The 19695-nt window shown below is 37.6% G+C and overlaps 1 protein-coding gene across 1 annotated transcript in view; it reads right to left on the minus strand.

Annotated features, from left to right (window-relative positions):
• Positions 1 to 19695, minus strand: part of Macrod2 (mono-ADP ribosylhydrolase 2) — a 1707616-nt gene that overhangs the window by 349785 nt on the left and 1338136 nt on the right. The gene's annotated exons all lie outside the window — the stretch shown is intronic.

The raw sequence follows: 19695 nt of genomic DNA on the forward strand, positions 1-19695 counted from the left end.
ATTTTTTAAAATTTTCTATGAGTAATTGAACAAAAGGTTTTAAATTCAACATATCTGTCCAGGAATACAATGTATCTTGATAAATGCCACCTCTTCTATCATTCCTCCCATCTTTCCTAAACCCCATCTCTTCAAGTTACCAAGTTCCAACTTCAAGTATACACATTGAGTGTACATATAACAGAGCATATTATGACTGAGTTCCTTTACCATTCCTCTATTTATCTATCCTCTTTTCTTCAATCTTCTTCCCTCCCAGACGAAAAAGACTTTCAGCATTCAGGTAATCATTTGTTAAAAAAATCAGCTAATTGTTCAGAGTTGTACCACTGAGATTTATTCTTTGATATACCATACTTTAGTCAGTTTGATTGTGTATAAATGCATATGACACTACATGTTTTCAAGTGTTTGTTGTTTAGATACAACTTTCACATATGAAGAAATATGTACTTTTATGTCACTGAGCCTGACTCACTTCACTTAACCTGCTTTATTTTGTTTCATTTGAGCCAGAGCTTTTGATATTTTCTATACAGTAGGAAATTCTAAGTTCAGACTAAGAAACAATAGTCCCCATGCAATAGATTTTCTTGGAGAGATGGTGATTTGACAAGCAAACACCAGGTACCTAGCTAGTTCATGATCTAGTTTCATGCACTCATAAGCTCACTCATCAATTAAATATATATATCGTATCTACTTTGTTTTAAACTTTCTTCTTGAAAATACAATGGCAAGTAAGATTATAAAGTTTAAATTGCTAAGAGATCACATTCCAGAGAAGACATGAGCAATAAATACACAATAAGATAAATTGATTTGACTGCAAATGAAACCCCATAGAAGGAAATTAAATGGGGTTATGGTGAAGAAAATAATGGATTAGAGGAGAGTATTCAATTGCAATCAAAGATTTATTTGAAGAAATGGCATTTAAACTGATATCTGAATGTTAAGAAGGTAGTCTAACAGATTTTGGAGGAAGTACAGTTCAAATGGAGGAAAGGACAAGTCCAAGGACATTGGAGCAGGAAGATGGTTCTTATAGGCTAAAAGCCTTGAGATGATAGCATGGGAAAGAAAATTGAGTGTTAGAAAAGACTAAGGCATACGTAAGTATATACAGTTATTTACATAAGACCTTGAGCAAATAATCTTGAGAACTTTCTTCTCTACTTTAAACCAAGTACATGGCTATTCTAGTAGGATAACTCAGTTGACAGACAACTAAAGTAAGATAAAATGGGCCCATGTATGCTTAGAATCAGTGGGAACTCTTTATCCTAGAAGCTGAAGGACAATGGAAACAGTGAACTAGAATGAAATTAGTCCCATGCATCCAAAAAAGAAGGTACAGTACGTGTGTGTGTGTGTGTGTGTGTGTGTGTGTGTGTGTGTGTGTGTGTGTTAGACAGATACAGATGAGAGACAGAAAGGAACAGACACAGTGAAGGAATGAAGGAGGGATAGAAGGAGAAAGGGAAGGGGGAGAGAGGGAGGGAGGGAGAGAAGGAGAGAGAGAGACAGAGAGAGAGACAGACAGAGAGAGAGAGACAGACAGAGAGAGAGAGAGAGAGAGAGACAGACAGACAGACAGACAGACAGACAGACAGACAGACAGAGAGAGAGGTAACCACTATTCTCTGTCCCTCTTTTTAGTCTAATCACAAGTCATAGAAAAAAAAATTGGATGATGTGATCATCTACCTTATTGAGAGGGAAACTGGCACAGACATTCCTTACCTGGGGAAATTGATACTGTACCATTAAGAACACTTACAGAAGGTTGAATCCACAAACCACCTAATAAGCAAAGTTAAAGAAGATGGAGAATGGGAAATAGTTGCTAGGATCGATTTCAGACCTGCTTGCTTTATGATCCTTGTAATTGTTTGTTCAAGGGTTCCTGTATGGATTATTTTTCTGTGATACTGTCTGTCGTTTCTGAAATAAATGAGGACAGACTACTGAACTATTTCCTCAGTCCCTTCCACTGGCTAGAAGTGAGCTATGCCAATTTCAAACATCTATTATTTTCTGGTTCACGTAATCACCAGATATGGGTTTTTTGTAAGCACGGGGGAACTTGCCTTTCTTTGTGTTCTTCTTTCTTGTCTTGTATAAATACTGAAGAAGCAGCAAGAAAATAGGTTTTTTTCAGTTATCCCTGCATTTAGGACTTATTATTTCTCAAGGACATTATAGGCACCAAAGCTATGTCTAAACCACTTAGCACAGGAGAGTTTGTAGTGCATGTATTTTTTTTCAATCTGGTAGAATGAATTCTGCTATCTGAACACTTGGCTGAATCTGTGATCTTTTTTTAAAGAAAACAATTTCAGAAAAGGAGTTCAGCAAGAGATAGGTACATAGAAGAAATTTTCATTTGGCAATGTCTGGGCTATACTTGTTTAGAAATAAAAGGTAATATCCTTAGCCAAACACTTTTAAATAGTATATATCTCACCTATATTGGGGCTATAATATACTCACTAGGGTTGACTACAATATATATGCCTTTGGGGAAGAAATATTAAAAGTTTTGTCTGTCACAAGAAGTAGTAGTCACAAAAGTATTCACTGTCTTTGGTCATTTCAATTTTATTTTATCTATGCATAATTTCTATTAATATAGATTCCTACTAAATTCATTACATATCAGATTCCATCGTGGGAAAAATGTTTTCTCTTAGGCCAATAATGAAAGACACAAAATTCTGGAGAATGGAATCTCAAGAAATTTTGCAAGTTAAATTGTGTCCACAATGGTATATGACTGCAATCAGTTCTTCATATCCCCACTTATTAACTGAGTGCAAGTTATTGTCACTGGACTTTGTTACATGTGCTACTTTAAGAAGCCTCTGGAGGGACTGCATTAAACTGCAGAGCTTTTGTATGGCAAACGACATAGCTAGTAAACTAATTAGGAAGCCTACAGAGTGGGAGAAGATCTTCACTAACCATACAACAGACAAAGGCCTCATATCTAAAATATATCAACAGCTCAAAAAATTGAATCATTCCAAAACTAATCTCCAAAAAATCAACCATCCCATTAAAAGATGGGCCAAAGACTTAAAGAGAGTCTTCTCTGAAGAAGAAACAAAAATGGCCTATAGACACATGAAGAAATGCTCAACATCTCTGGTCATAAAAGAAATGCAAATCAAAACAACTCTAAGATTCCACCTCACACCAGTTAGAATGGCCAGGATCAAGAAAACGAATAACAACAGATGCTGGAGGGGATGTGGCCAGGAGGGATCACTATTAGACTGTTGGTGGGAGTGCAAACTTGTTCAACCACTATGGAAAGCAGTATGGCAGTTCCTCAAAAGACTAAACATAGAGCTCACCTATGACCCAGCAATTCCACTACTTGACATTTACCCAATCATCCAGAAACAAGGACATACTAAATCCACCAGCACAACAATGTTCATTGCAGCACTATTTACCATAGCAAAGATATGGAACCAACCCGATGCCCCACAGTTGATGAGTGGATAAACAAGATGTGGTATTTGTACACAATGGCATTCTATGCTTCAGTCAGAAAGAATGACATTGACCCATTTGTTAGGAAATGGAAAGACTTAGAAAAGATCATATTAAGAAGTAAGCCAGACTCAAAGGAACTTAGGCTCAATGGTTATCCTCATTTGTCATAATCAGTAGAAACCTTGGGTTCTCCTAGCAGAGATTTGCAATAGAGCAAAACCTTGATACAAAAGGCCATATAGTAGGATGCTAAATGAAAGGATTTCTAGGATATAGAAACATAAGCCATATAATGAATGATTGTTGTTCTTAAGGTACTATGTTATCTCTCATCTCTTTTGCTGTCCCTTGGTTATCTCATATTGTTACAGTATCTCACTTTGTTACCTGATATATCGGTATATTTGTATTTGGTTATTTGAAATTGGATAGGGAAGGGGGGAAAACAAGATGAGGGTGGGGGTGGGGGGGAGGGAAATGGGTGTGAAAGGGTATCAATGTATGGGAATTAATGCACCATCTATCTGGCAAATATCATTTACCCTTCTATTAATTAAAATAAAAAATATATGAAAAAAAGAAGCCTCTGGACAGTACCCAAGCCCAAAAGTCTGGGATGTAAGAGCAGAAATCTGGAGGAAAGAAAGAAAAATGAAATCAAGAATGGAAGCTAAGAACCTTGGAAGCCTCAGAGAACCTTGATTTGTAACTAGCAACTTATAGTAAAAAGAAGGAATGCCTTTTGCAAGTCCTCCCTCCCACCCCCAAGTCTGTAATGCCAAGGAATCACCCTCTTTTCCATCTTCCTTCTCTGATTGGATTCCCACCTTCTAAATCAATGTGAACGTGTCAGGAGGAAACACTGTTCTCAGGAAACATGAGGTAGGCTATGGACAGTATGGACACATAGCCACTATGTGTCATCCAAGCATACTTGTGGCCCTTTCCAGCTTCTCAGCTCCATTTCTGTGATTCTGTCCCCACTGTCTGCCTTTCTCTTATTATGTGGCTTTCAAATACTCACAGTGGGGCAGATGAACCTTGAGGTTCTTCTGGATATGGCAGGAAGCATACTCCCCACAAGATCAGAGTCAGTAAAGGGGAGCCTGGGGTACAGATATATCCTACACACAGGCACTGTCAGTTGTCCTGTGAGCAGGAAATATGTGGGAGGTTCGAAGTTCTGCATGAGTAGTCACAGTTTCCCTGGAGTCTGCAGATGACTGTGTGAAAGGCAGAGTTTCTCTGCACTGGCGTGGGGGGTGGGGAGGGAAAGGAGTGAGAATGACTGGGCAATTGCAAAGCAGAGGGACTTCAAATTTCATGACAAAAGAAGTCTCCAATGTGCTTATTTTGAATTAATCACTTTCTCAGGGGAAAGAGCAATGCCTAGGATTTAGTGATATAAGTTGAAGCTGTTCTGGTTATGAATTCTTCCATTTTTTCCAAACCCTCCCTATCATCTCATTTTCTTCAGCAATGCTTTTCCTTGCATATAATTCAAATCCCTATCAGATTTGGCCTTTATTGTATTTTTTTTTTCATTATTCTTTCAGCTCTGCATCATCTGCTCTGCTGTGGGCAATTTTCTTGGAAGCATGGTCTTTCTCAGACATGGCCCTTTTGCCTTAGTGTTCCTGCCACTGTGTCCAGCATTCATTTATAACACAGCCTCAATATACCCCAACCTGCCTAGTGAAGTCTCTCTTAAATTCCAAATGTCTTTCCCCAGTACATGCCAGAAAGCATTTCTTGGAGGCTTTTGAGAACAGAAATGAATCACCAGCCAGTGAGATAAGTTTGCCAGCTATCCACTCACAAAGCATCTACTTGAAAATTTAAGTATAGTTTTTGAAGGAGACCTGAATTTCCAACTGATTGTAGATCTGACCTTTTCATAGACTCATAATTCATAAGCTTTTCTTCTTTTAATCAAACTTCAAACCATGAAAAGTTAGCCACCTGGCCTGTTTGCCACAGTCAGCATGCTATTTTGTCCTATATAATTATCAGCTCTTAAGCAGAATTCTTATGTTGTAATGCTCCCCTATCAAATGAATTCAACAGCACCGGGCCACAGTGGTCATTGTTTGTATTCTGGATTTGTCAAAAGAGGAATCCAGGAACTTAATTAAGTTCCTGCAGGCCACTCAGCAATTTAATTCCCAAGACAAAGACAAAGCCAGTGCCCATAACCCTGAGCCTTACTGCCTCTCTCTGTGAGGAGAGGAGTGTTTGCCTTGTCTAATGATCTGAAATTCTTTTCTGATACCTTCAGACCACATGGCCTATGACTTTCACCTGTGTTCATATTTTTAGCTTCAAAAAAGAAACCCAAAATATTTCTTTCCAGGCTTCTTATACTTCAACTCAGTCTTCTTGGGTGAGTACATCCTCCCAGGAAAAATAAGCAACATTAACTTCCAGTTTTCTTGTGCTTTATTTATTTATTCTTATTTTTCCCTTGCTTGGAAAGAACAGACGCATACAGAACACTGGCAAGGGGGAGAACAACAAAGGACTCTGATATTCCCATGTTTTCTTGTAAAGTGCAGTTCCAGTTCCCTAATACCAAGGGTTTATTCATATCAGAGCTAAATTCTTCCTAGTATGTGTTTGGTAGCCAGGTGGCATGGAAGAATGTGTAGCTCATTCTAAGGGAGTTCAGTGAGAGCACATGCTTTAACGCAATCAACACAGACTTAATAAAAAAATAATATCTGGGCTTTCTGATCATTTTTTGCTCACTAAAGAAGTTATAGCCCACAGCACAGACTTTAATTAAATTTGGATATCATATACCTAACAGGGTGGGGGCGGTGACAAAATAAGCCAAGTCTTTATGTAAACTTGAATTATTTAATAGGCAAAGGCAGAAGACAAGCAAGATTTATTTTCTAGTTTAGAGTTTAAACAATAATAAGTGAGATTTGTGACTGATGTTGAGGTTAAAATCTCACTCATCTGCATCTGGCAGTCATGAAAGGAAAGTTCCCATACTATGCAGAATTAAAAGGCACAGAGAGATCCCTCATCTAGCTAAGCCTTGTGCTTCTTTCCTTCCTTTTATTTTTTTCTCATTTGTTTTAATTTTTAGTACTGTGAATAGAAATCATGTTATCAAGCAAGATATAAAAGAAATACAAATTTCAAATACTTTGAGTTTTGCAGCCTAGAGAAACTTTTGGATTCTCTCCCAAGGACTGAGAAAGCTGGTCTGAAATAATGCCTACTGGGCTAATAGGACTACATGTTTCTGTCCTCAGTTTTCCTCATTCTGTAAAATTTTAGGGCTTAAAAGTAGAATTCTTTTCACAACTTTCTCCCACTGAACTGTTCAACAACAGTGCAACTAGTTCAACAACCATGCAACTAGTAAGAATAAGATGACTACTTGATATGAAATAAATTATTTTATTATTTTTTTAAATTTTTATTTCTTGTCAGTTCTAGGTCCTGGGGTTTGAACTCAGGAACTGGGCACTGTCCTTAGGCTTTCTCAAGGCTAGCACTCTACCATTTGAACCACAGTTCCACTCCTGGCTTTTGCTGTTTATGTGGTACTGAGAAACCATACCCAGGGCTTCATACATGTTAGGCAAGCACACCACCACTAGGCCACGCTCATGGCCTGAAATGAATTATTTGATTTCACCTTTGTCTTGTTGAAGAGAGAGGCTCAACTCACTGCAGCAGGGAAGAAAAGACAAAGTCCACTATGTCCTGTCCCACATCTCTCCTTCAAGGTCACACCCTCAATGAATAAAACCTTCTATTAGGCCCCCTATTGCAAAGGTTTTACCACATCTGAAGAGTACTGTCTTGGGGTCCAGTCCCTTTACCATAGAAAGGGGCTTTGGGGATGTTTAAATCCAAAATACACTGCAGAAGTACAGTATTAAAAGAAAAGCAGTGTCTCCAGGCACTATGTTAGAGATGGGAACTTGTTGGGGATGGGGTTCTGGAGGATAAAGAACTGGAAGAAAACGAGGGGAGAGGTGACACTACTCAAAACGAGATGCACTCATTACCTGACCTATGTAACTTGATCCCCTCTGCATATCATCTTTACAATAAAAATAGATCAAAAGAAATGAATAGGAAGGCCAGAGTTTAAACCTAAGCTGTACATATCTAGAGCCTAGGTTTCAACCAGTGAAGCCCCAGAGCTCATATCAACTTAGAAAAAAAATACTCAGTCTTATTATGCATCATATATTGTCCACTTAGACTGATGGGCATTGTCATTTTGAGCCAAATCCCAACTTCAGCAGAACCCCTATGATAGACCATATGTCTTTTCACAGGCTGCCTTTACCTAGTTGAGTTATTGAGAGAGTAACCCTGCTTGTTCTGGGAAACTTCTGGGAAACCATATACTGCCATGTGGATTCATTCTTTTAGCCTACTGTGATCTTCTGTGTGACACCTCATTTTCCCCGTATCTGAGTTCTATACGCATATCTTCCCAGGCAACATATTTCAAGGTCATCTATCTCTGCATTGTGTGACCCCCACATGGAGGCTTCCTGAAGTCTATCACAGCCCTTCTTACTGCTATGAAAAGTAGTGCCATTCTCTTGGCCCTCATAACTGTCACTTGGGGCTGCTAGTAACAGAAGAGTAGAGCTTCCTCTGTCATGCTATCAAGGCCCACTCTCTTGTCTTGTGTTTTAAACTAAGAGCACAAATGATGAACAAACTGGTCACATGATATACTTTAAGACCTATTGCAATCTCTCACAGGTTTAGAAACATTAAAAATAAAATCTGGGGCTGGGAGTTTGGCCTAGTGGTAGAGTGCTTACCTAGCATGAATGAAGACCTGGGTTTGATTCCTCGGTACTACATACACAGAAAAAAGCCAGAAGTGATGCTGAGGCTCAAGTGGTAGAGCTCTAGCCTTGAGAAAGTCCAAGGATAGTGCTCAGGCCCTGAACTCAAGCCTAGGACTGGCAAAAAAAATCTGAAATATGTGCAAACAAGAATAAGGGGATCTAAAATGTGAACACTATCCCACTACAGTAATAATTTCATCCTCAGTTTTTATGGTAACAAAGAGGAAGAAATAAAGACTTATGCTCATGTCTGGGACTTGACTCTATTCTATATACTACAGGGTATTACACAGTCATAAGGGCAAGTCAAATCTTGTCCTTGACCAGAAAATGGATGCAAATGGAGAATAGCATGGAGGTAAACCAAGCTCAGTAAACAAATCAAAGCCAGGTGCTTGTGGCTCATGCCTGTAATCTTAGCTACTCAGGAGGTTGAGATTTAAGGATTGTGGTTTGAAGAAGGAAAGTCCATGGGACTCTTATATACAATAAACTACTCAGAAAAGGCTGGAAGAGGCTGTTAGGCCTAAGTGGTAGAGTGCTGACTTTGAGCCAAATAACCTCAGGGTAGCAACCAAGTCCTGAGTTCAAGCACATGCACATGTTCAGGTGCACATGCACAAATTATGTTTGTACTCATTTATATACACATATATGTAGACATATACATGTATATTTACATGTTTGTGTATGTATGCATATATACATGCATATGTGCATATGGATAATCTAGAAAAAAGTATGAATAAATAAAAATAGAAAGCCAAATGCCATTGGCTCACATCTGTAACCCTACTCAGGAGGCTGAGGTCTGAGGATCATGGTTCAAAGTCAGCTGAGGCAGAATCATCCCTATGAGACTCTTATCTCTAACTCAAAAGCCAGAAGTAGTGGTGTGGCTCAAAGTAGTAGAATACTAGCCTTGAGCTTAAGAGCTCGGCAACAGCACCCAGGCTTCAGTATTCAGATTCAAGCCCCATAACGATCACCACCAAAAAAGAACATGAGTCAAACTAAGAAACTACTTAGGAGACAGGGAGGAAGAAGAGGGAAAAGGAAATACAGGGAATAATTTTATAATACATTGCAAGTATGTACAAAAACAGCATACACGATGCCGATGAAAGCTGCTGATTAGTAGGAGGAAACAGGCAGGAAAAAAAAAAGACTTTGTGTGGGAGGAATTAGGAGAGATTTAGACGGTACAGGAGGTTGAAGATGGTCCAATTAGATTATTTGTGACTATGAAAACAGGACAAGGAAACCTGTGGAAATTGTTAACATGTATAGAAAGGTAAAAATGACCACCTCTTATATAACTAATGTAATCTAATTTTTAAAAAGTGATACACAGAAGTTTATAATTCATAAGAGGTGGTAGAGAATGGAAATGTTTCTTGTAATGCATTTATACAGACTACTTACAGACTATTCCTGAAAGACTGATAGGTAGACAGACATTTTATTTTGCTACACAAAATAATAAGAAGTAATGTTTACTGTGCACAGTGACTCTAATTCTAGCTCCTCTGGAAGAGAAGATTGGGAATACCATAGTTTGAAGTCATCTGAATAAAAAGTTTATGAGACCCCATCTCTACCAAAAAAGAAAACAACAAAAAAACTGAGTATAGTACCATATGCCTGTCATTCCAACTACATAAGCAATACAAATAAAAGGATTGTAGTCCAGGTCTAGCTGAGTATCAGTGTGACACCCTGTCTCAAAAGTAAGAAAAATAAAAAGTGGCTAGGCTCAAATGATAATCTGTGTAATATATAAAAGGCCAAGTTCAAACCCAAGTAACACGAATGAAGAAGAAAATCCCCTGCTATGACTTAGTTGCCACTAGTTCTTTGCTGGTATTAAAAGTCAACATATTATTTCAAACCAGATTCATTAATATCACTAAACCATAAAATGTTCTAGGTTTCCTTAGAATCTATTTCCACAATTAAATGAATAGCATTTTTAAATGGTTTTCCTCTTCTCCTCTTTCTCCTCCTCTTTCTTTTTCTTTATTTTACATTGGTGGTACTGGTTTGAGTTTGGAGAGAAAGGATCTCACTATGTAACCCAGGTTCTTAGATTCATGATTCTGGTTCCTCTGCCTTTAGGTGCAGGAATTACAGACATACATCCATATACTGGCTTCCGATAGAATATAATTGTGATCAACAGCTAAACACCACAGATGATAGTATTCTTCCCCTAAAAACATGTGGAAGTGGTTTTCTCTTCTGCATGAGTCTAGAGATGTATCCTTCCCATTTAGCTGGGTTAGGATCCAGAAGACCATGAGTGCATCCTTTAAATACAGTTTTGTTTATCAAACCAGCTTTTAATTAGGTGCTCCCCAGGGCAGAACTTCGTACTCCTCCTTGAGAAATGTTCAATCATGTCTACAATGATCAGTCTGTTTAACAGATAAAGTTCAATCACATTTAACTTAAAGTTCTGTTGGAGTTATTTTGTGCCCCTTCTTTACAAACACCCTGTCCCAGTTTGGATCTTCCAACTCAGCTGGTGATTATACACCAAAGCTTAGGAAGAATCTCAAAGAGAACAAATAAATAGCATCCTGCCCCTAAGGTGAGAACTTAGTTGAGGATAATTCACAGAGAGAAAAAGGACACTCTCTCCCTCCTATTTTGTGCATGGCCAAAGGGCATTGCCTCTACATTTGTTTGTTGATGCTTTTGGTGAACATTAAACTCAGCTTGCAGGATTTCTTCTCCATTCCCCATTAGGAGAGTTATGCAACCTGAATTCTTAATGGACTTAATCAGCAGGATAACATGACATTTCCCTACCCTATACTAAGTGCACGGCAGAATACAAAGACATATTAAAGACATCTCTGCCCCAGAGGATTTTATAATCTAGTTACAGAGATGAGAGGGTCACGAAAACTACTATAATGCATGACATGTCTACCAAAGGGACTGTTCAAGTCAGGGCTCATTTGTTCACAAGGAGAAGAAGCACGGCTAAAGTTACTCAAGTTTAGTTGCAGAAACCTGTTTTGTTCTCTCAAAAACTCCAAGGAAAACCTTATCTTCACTTTCATGGAAATGCATGGGAAATAGACAAAGAAATTCTCTTATCTTGGCTTTGTCATCTTAACTGTCATTTCTCTCTCTGGTCCAGCTTCCTCTTCTAAATCTCTGCTCTGGGATAGCTATGTATATAATTTCCCAGAAGCATCTCACATATTCTAACCAAGCTACTTTCATATTTGAAGATATCCTCATGGAACAGATGCTACTTTCTACTTTGTCTAATCATTGCACCAAATTATTGTTCTGTGTCCTCTAGCCTTGCCACACTCTTGGAAAAAAAAAGAGGATTAAAAAAAAAAAAAGAAGAGCAAGAGACAAAGACAAAAATCCTCACAAAACAAGAGTTTGCTGGGTACCATTGGCTCACACCTGTATCCATAGCTACTCAGAAGGCCAAGATCTAAGGCCAAGATTCTAAGCCTGCTAGAAAATCTATGAGATTCTGATCTGCAAGAAGCCAGTCATGGAGATGTGGCTCAAATAGTAGAGTAACAGCATTGTGTGAGAAAGCTAAGTTCATGTCCCAATACTGACATAAAACAAAGAAAAGAAAACTGTTGATCATTTCTTTACTACAACATCACCTCAATGCATGTGTCTCAGCAGAGCTGTATGTAGACATGACTCTCCTACATTTGTGTCTAGGGGAATATCATCTACTTCATCTATATATACAAGTACAGATCATTTCTCTCTTGACTCCCTGGCAACTGAGCCCACATTTATTTTCAAGTTTCTTCCTTAGAAAGGAAAGAAATTGTATGAAATTGAACTGAATCTGAAGATCTTAAAAATGTCTCAACTTCAATAAGGTTTCCCGTGAAAAGTAGTTTTTTCAACATGCAGTTATTATGTTCAGATTATTGGTCTTACATAGGAACAGAAGTAGCACAAGGAAAAAACTGCCATTTGACTTGAGGATGTGGGGAGAGCTTTGGTAAATGCAAGTCATTTCAACATACGGTCAGTTTGAATCATTTTTTTTAATGCGTGAGTAAAGTTTTGGAAGGTGTGTTTCGCATAGTTCTATGAAATAAGGAAAGGCTGAAATGGATAATCAATTAAGAATCTCTTTTAATCTGTCAGGAAATCATAAAGAGCTAGGTAAACATAGATGCATAAAGAATAATTTAGATAAGACAGGAGAGCCCTCTCTCTGTGTTTGGGCAAATCCATCTTAAAGCAATCATATTCAAAACATGGCTAAAATTTAGTAAGATGATACAACCAATGAATTAGATTGATTGATCTGCTCAAACCCAGATGTAGAGGGCATACAATTTTACAAATATTATAGCAAATTATTAGTGGATGGGGAGACAAATCCAGGATTTAGCAATAGACACATACTTAACAGAAATGGGCACATATGACACTTGGAATATTCCTATCCTTGTTCAACCGAGCTCAACTTAGAAATTAGCCCAATGCATATTAATAGAATAGACAGTTAACCTGAGATGTATTTACACAAAATAATACTATAGCACCATAACTCAATTTCAGCTTTATCTAACAGTATTGATGACTGTTACAAACAAAATATTGAGACAAAGAAACCAGACTTTAAAATACACTCTGTGTGATGCCATATTGTATACAAAGATACAAAGTCTTAAAACAGACAAAAACAATCTGCTGATTGTCTCGAGAATCCCTTGAGAATGGATATGCCATATGTATAGTTGTGGTCAACAGTCCAACTATGGACCTTTCCTGGGAACCAACCCCAGTCATTCCTTTGAAGTTATTAACCCTGCTTTCTATTATTATGTGTGCTCATCTGGCCACGTGAATACCTGTCAATATGTTATCTATCTAGTAGAAGATTTGTCTAGCCAAACATCTCTACTTTCCTAATTTACAGAATCATGAGCTACACTAATAGGGTTGCTATTTTAAGCCACTAAATCTCAGATTATATATTATGTAGGCAGGGTATGACTGAAAAACCACCCAATCCACCAGTGTTGAACTCACCTTTGCCTTTTATTTTACTTTTGCTCTTATCCTTTCCCTCTACTGCTCATTTAGAGGTGTTGTGTTAAGAACATTGGCAGTAGAGTCAGATGTTGGGGGACTGAATTCCTGTATTTTAGATCACAGCAATCCCTTTAATTATCTGCAGGAAGGGATACATTTCAAGATATTCAAGCAATGCTTGGGACCTAGAAGAGCATCCAACATTATATTGAATGTGGCACTGCTATATAGTCAAAGTGGATCAGATAACTAAGAAGGATATACATGTGACTAGTGGGTAGAAATAGTAGGTCCACTTCCCAGGCAAGATAAAGGACACATGGCATGAGATTTCACCAGACTACTCAGAATCACATAGAATTTAAAACAGCAAAACTGCAGATGAGGGAAGGAAGACTAGAACTAGTAAAGTGATCTCACTTTACCACAAGTACAAACTAGGGATACCAGCTGACTTACTTGTTTTGTTAATGGGAAGCTTAGATGTATATGCAAAAAAGAGTTGATGAAGCAATTGATGAGTACCATTTCCTGATAAATGTTGAGTGTACTGAAAATATACAATACATCCATCTTTCAGCCCTGTGGACTACCCTAATTACTATCTCCCACATATAGTTCTTACTTTCTTTTTTTTTTGCCAGTCCTGGGCTTTCTCGAGGCTAGAGCTCTACCACTTGAGCCTCAGCACCATTTCCAGCTTTTTTTCTGTGTATGTGGGACCGAGGAGTGGAACCCAGGTCTTTGTGCATGGTAGGCAAGCACTCTACCAGTAGGCAAAACTCCCAGCCCCAGGTCTTACTTTCATATGTGGATGTGTCTAGGATTTCACCAGTACAAAAGCCACAATGACCTTCTATCCTTCCTTCTGTCTTTCTTTCTCTCCCTGGCATCACATGTCTCATGTGCTATTATACTAATCTTCCTCAAACAAAGCTTGAAACTCAGCACTTAAGGCCTTCCACAGGATGATTGCTCTTTCTTTTGTAAGCTTTTCTACTTTCTCTTCCTGCTTTTCAGTAATAAGATGACTTGCTGGTCTCATGAATAGAATCCAAATCATTGCTCAGTCTATCTCGTCTGCCCCAAATGACTTTTCACCTACCTCTACTTTTAAAAAATCTTCTTTTCTTAACATTAAATACCATGTAAATGTTCAGTCTATTTGTCACAGAAACCTTTCCAGTTCTTTCTCTCCTTGGTTCCTTGTTTTTCTGTAAGATCTCTTTCCCTCTGCCCCTTGCTGATGCTTTTACCTCCTCTGGCACCATTTATCCCCATGTTTGTCTACCTTTTTCGACTCTTGCTCATTCTTTAGAAAAATCACATAGATATGAATCTGAATCTCTTCTGTGACAATTGCCTTTACCAATCACAAATTACAGTCATTTTCAAATTTCTAAATCTCCCCACATAATAAAAGCCCTTTAGCTCTAGCCTAATGCTTGGGAACCTAATGGATACTTAATAAATATTTGTTCAATTGCACCAGAATGCTATAAATGAGACAAATTTACTGGTAAAAAGAGTGGAATCTTGTCAAGAGTTTGCATGTTAAACAAAATTTCTGTGTGTCTAATCCATTTTGAAAACTATTTATATCTCAACTGATGAGAAATCATTTCTATTTTTATGAATCTCCAAGGAAAGACATTTTACTGCTTCTCTCAGTAACATATTCTAGTGTATAATAAGCTCTAATGTGAAAATAATCCCATTTCTCTGTAACCTAAGCCCTTCATGGTGCAGACTGAAGCAATTTCTTAGATTTTTTACAAAAGATTATTAAGAAAGAATACAGTTTTCTTTTTAGTACAGTCTTTGCTCTCTCTCAGTAAGAAAGAGCCTAGTGAGTTGTGCTTTCATTTTTCCCTGATTCTAAGACAAAGTTTTGTTTTTAAACCTTTACTTCATGGAACTATCCACTGATCACTCAAAACTATGAGCACCTACATACATTAAGAAAAAAATCAGATCTCAGATAATAACATAATATAGAACCTTGGAGTCTTAGAAAAACATGAATAGACAAACACAAATGTAGAAACATGAGAAAATAATTAAGATAAATATTTAAGTCAATAGAATAGAGACTAAAAAGAACAATAAAAAAGCTCATTGAAATAATCAGTTGATAATTAACATTGATAAATCCTTAGCCAAACTGTGCAAGAAAGATTGGGAATACCCAAATTAATATGTAAATGACTATTTTGGTAAAGACAGTTTCTACTGAGACATATACTATGCATCTGTATTCTTATGAAATGTTTATTTTAGCAATACTTGAAAAACTGTTTCATTTAAAAGCAAAATAAAGAATACAGTAGTACCTTAAAATTTTCTTTCAATTTTTTCCTTGGCTGTAAATGTTTCTTCCTTCATTCCATGGCCATTGTAAGTATACAATATTACCACCATGAAAATATGACTTCAGCCAGGGGCGGTGGCTCATACCTGTAATCCTATTTAGATGAGATGTGAAGATGGCAATTCAAAGCCAGCTGGGGTACTAAAGTCCATGAATTTCTTATCTCCAATTAACCATTAAAAAATTGGAAGTGGCACTGTGGCTCAAGGGGTACAGTGATAGCTTTGAGCTGAAGAGCTCAGGGACAATGCTCAGTTCAATGCTAGAGTTCAAGTCCCATAATAACCCTCCCCCCAAAAAAAACAAAAAACCTCATTCATTCATAGAGCCAACATGAACAGCCCAAGACAGACACATGACCCAAGACAGGCTAATAAATTCCTTCCCCAGGACTTTATTTCCTTTAGCATTGTTAATACTAGCCTTTTTCCACTAGCCAAGAATATCCAAAATAAATCTCAAAAGTTTTTGACTTCTATGCCAAAAGCTATGAGGGAGAAGGCAAGAATAGAGAAGAAAAGTAGCAACTAGAGAGAGAATCTAGAGAAAAAATCCAGACTTCTGGTTATAATCTAATTTTTGGTTGCTCAGATGTTCCTTGGATTCCTAGAGCCATAAAGATATATTTCTAGAGTTCACTAATTCTTGTGTTCCTGTTGTTATTTACAATTTTAAAAATACAAGTCAGTTTCTGCTTTATGTAGGTCTTAGGCAACCAGCAGTATGCACTTTTTATATCATAAAGAATACAAGTAGTAAAACAATTAGTAATATTTTCACTTCTCCAAAGTAAACAAGCTCATACTCCCTGGCTTATCAAGAAGAAAAAAACCCATTGAATCTCCTTATTCATTGTCACTAACTTTTAGTTCATTTCTTTTTAATTTCTCAGAACTGACACCCGTATGCAGGTAGCATCTGAATACCAGGGAGCAAGCCCCTATCAGCAACCTCTGTGTCCACACGTTCTGTGATCACCACAGCAATTTCTGGGAACTCAGCCACCTCCTCTCATAGCCATTTCTGTGTGTGGTCCTCTATGAACTAGGGTGCTTCCCTTCAGAAAAGACAATTATTTATTATTTCCCTAGTATTCTCTAATATAGGAAAGTTACTTAGATTCACCTAGTTCTAATACGAAGCTTTCCCCAACATCCTGTGTATTCAAAGAGAAGACATAAAATCTTAAAAAGTGTGAACTGCTAATTGTAGAAAGAATTATAACAGGGGCTTTAGAAAGGTGATATTGATTTAGAAATTACTGATAGCTATGATGTAGAGAAAAAGAGCCACATCAGGATCTTCATGCTTCAAGAATCCATTAACTTATCTTTCACTAGCTGTTACATTGGATGGGCTGCTGGAAGGGTGTTACCCAGTGTTTACAATCATAAGTTATTATATAATAATACCAGGGATCAGGGGGCCAGGAGTTTGCCTAGTGGTAAAGTGCTTGCCTAGCATGCATGAAGACCCAGGTTCGATTCCTCGGTACCACATACATAGAAAAAAGCTGGAGGTAGTACTGAGACTTAAGTGGTAGAGCTCTAGCCTTGACAAAGTCCAAGAACAGTGCTCAGGCCCTGAGCTTAAACCCAGGAATGGCAAATTAATAATAATAATAATAATAATAATAATAATACCAGGGATCAGTAAACTTTTTGTAAAATGCCAGTGGGAAATATGGTAGTTACTGGGTAATTTGTGTTGTACCTAACAACTCAAATCCGGCATGATTTATTTTTCCCCCCCAAAAGGCTTTACTTTAAAAAGCAGGCATGCTTGATTCATCCTTGGACCATACCTTACTAACTCTATGTATAAAATCATATACATTCAGAGCCTTACTCACTATGATGACTGAGAACATTCGTGACCATAGGTTTTCATGATATACTGATTAAGCCCCTCTCACATCATGTCCACATACATTTGAATATCACACATTATTTATATATCTCCATCTACAAATGTATTAATACATAGATATGATAGACATATAATATGTCTGATAAGCAAGGTTTCTGAACTGTGATTTTACTAGTTGAGATATGTGTTCATGGCAGAGCCTGTACCTTCTCCACAAATCTTCCCTGGCTACTAAAATGAGAATCTGGCTCTAGGTGCATTTATACCTTTGAAGATTTCTTTTTTCGTGGCTTCTGATTCCTCACCACTTCCCCATATTACAATCCTATCTTCCCTCATTTCCTCCATGCTCAGTAATAATTTGCTGCCCCCTTGAAAAGGAATTCAGTCATTAATATATTCACTTGGCAAAATTTTACCAACTCTTTGAGGAGCATATAAGATATAAGAATCAAAGTAGGCATCAGGGATATTGTTTAGCAGCCTAAATTATAAGACATTTAATGACAACACTTTGGATATTTATAAAGCTTTATATTACTTTGTAATTTATATACATCTAATTTTTTAAAGTGATTAGGAACCATTTAAAACACACAATCGAAACCATACCAATGGGGCACTCATGGGGTATACCTACGATCCTCATCAGAGAGCTGAGTTCTGATGACTGCTACTGGAAGACAGATTGAGTAGGAAAGACATTGTGACTCTTACCTCCAAAAAGCTACCAAAAAACTGGATGTGAGGGTGTGTGAGAGCTAATTTGGAGAATAATAAAAGCTCAGGGATAGCACTCAAGCCCTTGGGTTTCAGCTGTAGGACTGAATATGGCAAAAATTCTCTTCATACTTACTTATGATCTGCTGTATTCATTGTACCTTGAATCATACATAGTCTTGAAATGTATTTGCTAATGGAATTTAAACTACAACATAAATAGTATTGCCTCAGAATTAATAAATTGATATCACCATATTGCAGGAAGAAAAGCATAAGAACTCCATGTTTAAGTGATTATTTTCTCAGGAAATAATCTCCTCATACTTTCTTCTTATGCATGTTTTAAAAGAATTCAGTTTTCAGTGAGGGAAAATAATATTTTTTTTGTTATTTCACCAGAAGAATGAGATTATTTACCATGAGCCAGACAAACAATGAAATGTATATTTATGTGAGTTTTCAGAATGGGACGACTGCTTTACTCAGGGCATGTGTGGGGGACAACTGTCCCCCCTCTCCCTTGACCTTCCCTTTTCAGTACACAGCCCTGAGTCCCCACTGCCAAGCATGTACACTGCACTGCCCATAGCTCTCTCTTGCTGGGAAGCCCACTGTGCCCATCACACACAGACAGCATGAGAGGGAGTACTCCCTACTCAAGTGGGAGAGGAATATGAATACTTCAGCTCTCTCATCTCTTGGGAAGTATGATCTTGAGGATTATATGGCATGGAAGATCCTGAAGTTCCTTTGAAAAATATACTTTAAGTTTTCCACAATTACAGATGGCTTCAAAGGCATCATTTATTACCAGTCCTGATTTACATCCTTCTACTTCATTGCCTAAAAAATGTTGGTGCCGGGTCTCCTGGGAAACCACAGAGAGAGTCAGGAACTCAGCCCTCCATCTTGCATAAATCCAGAAACAATTATTGCACATCTATTTTTATATCCAAAATTTAAACCTTTTCTTAATCTTGTTTTGAACAACTCTATCCAAAAATGTCAGGAAGATCTTAGGAAACCATCTGCACAACCCTTACAGATCTGGGAGAGTCTAAACTACCCCTATGCATTAAAAACTATGTGTGTAGCCTGGTGAGGTATATGAACTCCTCGGCAATATTCTCTCATCTTTTTCCTTTCAGTTAATCAACTACAGAGGTGGGCAGAGATTACCATTGTCACAGCCCTGGGTATCTGTATTACAAAGTAAAGACTGCCACTATTTTAGAGACACATTCTAACAGCATTAGAAACAAGAAAGGATCAGAGCTTTTATGTATAGTGACTTCCTTCAGATGAAAATTATTCTCTTTTGACTTTAAAGAATTACCAGTT

This window comes from Megascapheus bottae, chromosome 18 (genome assembly GCF_031878675.1).
Source record: "Megascapheus bottae isolate mThoBot1 chromosome 18, mThoBot2.hap1, whole genome shotgun sequence".
Classification (NCBI taxonomy): domain Eukaryota; kingdom Metazoa; phylum Chordata; class Mammalia; order Rodentia; family Geomyidae; genus Megascapheus; species Megascapheus bottae.